Below are 3,276 nucleotides of genomic sequence, written 5' to 3'. Positions count from 1 at the left end.
TAAACGTGTTTGTTGAAAACACCATCTCCAGATAATTTTTTGTTTCCAGCCTGTCTCATTTAAAAAAAAGAACTCTATAAAAGTGGTCTTAAATATACACTTTGTTACATGCAACAGCATCTTAAATCAGTGAAGCTATAAAGCTAAGAGCTTCCAGGCAAAAAGTCAGCATCCTGACAGGTTGATGATCCATGAAAATAAAGAAACAGCATTGTTCTTGTATTACAGTGTAGAGCTAGTTATAGCCCTATTATAAATATTACAATATAATATACATTCTTATTAAATGATAAAGTTATTTTTGTAATATTACAACTTTTTTCGCGACATGTCAGAGACCACAGATATGTGGGATAGATTTTGAATGTGCAAATGTTTTGACCATGAGCAAAAATCTTCTGAAACACAGGAACTATTAAAGTCCAGGAGTTTATAACTTAATTAAAATTAAATCATTTGTCATTGAGATGAAAAGGTGCCACAATCACATTTAAAGAGGTTACTTCCACAAACAAAAGACTCAAAGGAGCGAAGACTAAATCATGCTTGAATATGTGTTGACTCAGCAGGCATAATAATACATGAGAAAACATAACTGAAAGCAACACAAAATGCCTGAGAGCCTTACTGCATTATATTCTGTTTGAATTGTCACCTGCCACCTGATTGTTTTTCCCTTTATGTAAATAAACCTCCCATTTCCACCATAAACTGGTGCCTGACTAAGCAAGCTAGCTCCACCTTCTCATTCAAATATAGAATATAGAAATAGAGCGCACGTCCCATGTACAAGGGTAAATCCTTACTGCAGCAGTAAAATCCGACCTGTGGCCCTTTGCTTCGTGTCGCTCCCCATCTCTCTCTCTCCCTCGTTTCCCCCCTCAATTCATTATCCTATCAATAAAGGTGAAAAATGTCCCAAAAAAATCTTTGGATAAGTATGGGCACTTCTGGTTCCAAAAAAACCAACTGTAAAACTTCAAATGGGAGTGAATAAGGGTCTGTCCAGTAAATGAAATGCAGAGCTCATTACTCACTGTCACACAGCGAGTGACAGGTACATCAGCCGTGAAAATGCACACAACGATACAGCTGATGTTTCATTTCATATGCCCCCCAACCCTCCCCTGCTGTGATTATGGTTTTTGTCTGAACAGCTTGCACGGATGCAGCAAAAGATCCCATGTGCAAGCAAACATTCACAATAGCCTCTCTTTATAGCTCTCTTCCATCAGAAAGTTGCATACACGTACTGAGCCCAACATGGCACCCTATCTACCTGTCACACTGGCGTGTACTCCTCTTTGAGAGCAACTCCCATTCAAGGTTTCTTTTAATTGGTTGCAGCTTTCCCCCGAGTGGGAGCTGTGTCTCAAGGCATACACAGTAATGGTTTACCATGGGAGCTGTGCATTAAACATACAGTTCAGTAGAGCCACAAAGGAACACTTCAGCACATACAGTACATGAGCTGCATTGCTGGCCCTTATGGATGCCAGTTGTGGAGGAAACCTCAAGCAATCACACCATATCAGCAGTCTGGGGGCCACAATAATGAATCTACAGTATGTTGGTTGTTTATAACATTCTTTGAATTGTGTCAGAATGAATTGATGAGGCTGATTTTATGTTTTCCTCCAGGGATCAAAGTCAGTTTTAATAATAGTTTTTGTAGAGCTTACAGTAATGGGTTTGAAAATGACGTGCTCTGTTTTCCACACTCTGTTCTATGCAGAAAATAAACCTATAGCCTATCTAAGAAAGTCAATACGAAAGAGAAAATGACAGCACTGTGACCTTTGGTCAGTGGGCTCGGCTCTGACAAAGAATGTAATTGGAGAAAGGGATTGTGCTTAGCCAATTATCTGATGGTGGATCGAATGTAAAAGTATATGCGGTTGGAAACTTGAAAGAGGCTTATAATACACAAAATTCACAAAAAAAACACGTTCATGTGCAAAGTTAATGTTGTTCAATACAGGATATTAAAGATGCACACTAAAGTAAAAAGTAATTTTAATAAAACTGTGTGGATCTAGTCATTTGAGCTACAAGTTATTGCTTATCATTGCTTTTATTATTTCACTTAAGTTTGCTAAGACTCTTGGAATGATCCTTCTTGTAGACAAACCTAGAGAGATCATTACTCAGAGAGACCTGAGCCAGTGTCAGGTTTACAATGCAAATGTGGCAGGTTGAGGGTTTTTCTCCCTTCCGCCACTATATGGCGCTGCACTGGTGCCCTGAGAACCGGATGCCACTGTCATGGGCTATAAGTATAGGTGATGATGCACCTGTGTCGGTCTCTTTCTCACCTTGGTTGGGCGTCTCGACAGTTGGCGATGGTGGTCCGGCGTTGTTGTGCGCTGTTTGCGAGCTCTCATGGCCTTTAGCTGAACAGTTTAGCTGGTGGTAACGGCCCTAAATCTGTGGAGTCGCCTGGTCGGCGTTGTGTATGTGCACGCGACATTGCTCCTGGTCCGTGTAGTAAGTGTGCTGTCTGCTTACATGAAGATTTAACTGTCTGCTGCGTGCACTCAGCGCATCGCGGTTAAACACACTGCTTCCTTGATTGTTTTAGAGCAAACCATTTGCCGGGCTGGCTGTCTCGCTCTTGCCTGTGGGCTGACTATGTGTGCGCTGTGGAACCGTGTGGGTATGTATGCACTTCTCCCGCACTGTAGGCCATTTAATTGAATATATACCATGCTAAACATTAATGGTGCTAAATCTCTCCCTCCCTCAAGTGATCCGCTGCACTGCTGCCTTGGCGGAGGTTTGAACGGTGGCTTGGTCCGTCTGCCTCGTGTCTTGGCTTTGGATTTCTCTATCTCCCCCTGTGGGATTGCTCCCTGCCTGGTTGGCCCAGTTCCGGCTCTGTCTTGGCTCTAAGCGGGCTTGCCGGTTTTAGTATTTCTTTGCTGTTTGGGTCTAATTATATCATATATAAACAGTTGGCATTTTGTTGTGGGTTTGTGTGTTATATTCAATCTTCCGTTTCCATTTTGTTGGGTTTGAATTATTTGATTTGCATGTTTTGATTCATTTTTGGTGTGTTTTGATTTATCTGTTTTGCCACTGGGTATAAAAAATAGTATATTGTATTTTAAATTATTAGACCCATATTTCTATTTATTCAGTAATGGCATGCCTTTTAATTAAATTTTATACAAAGTATTTGTTAATTTAGTTAAATTAATTTAGGTCTGTTTGTCTTTAATTAGTATTTGTTAATCAATACAATAATTTGTTTAAATGTGAAACACCCTCTCTGCC

The 3,276-nt window shown here is 40.3% G+C and overlaps 1 long non-coding RNA gene across 1 annotated transcript; it reads left to right on the top strand.

The window, feature by feature from the left end:
* Positions 1 to 2,302: 2,302 nt before the first annotated feature.
* LOC119902416 lies at positions 2,303 to 2,965 on the top strand. The gene is made up of 3 exons (XR_005444325.1): positions 2,303 to 2,487; positions 2,582 to 2,656; positions 2,748 to 2,965. It is a non-coding gene; the product is annotated as an uncharacterized LOC119902416 (long non-coding RNA).
* Positions 2,966 to 3,276: the final 311 nt, after the last annotated feature.

Source organism: Micropterus salmoides, unplaced genomic scaffold (genome assembly GCF_014851395.1).
Source record: "Micropterus salmoides isolate LMB-PRFRI ecotype aquatic unplaced genomic scaffold, ASM1485139v1 Ms_hic_scaffold_14, whole genome shotgun sequence".
Taxonomy (NCBI): Eukaryota; Metazoa; Chordata; class Actinopteri; order Centrarchiformes; family Centrarchidae; genus Micropterus; species Micropterus salmoides.
The sequence above is the reverse complement of the archived record's forward strand: the minus strand, read 5'-3'. Positions and strand labels throughout refer to the sequence as shown.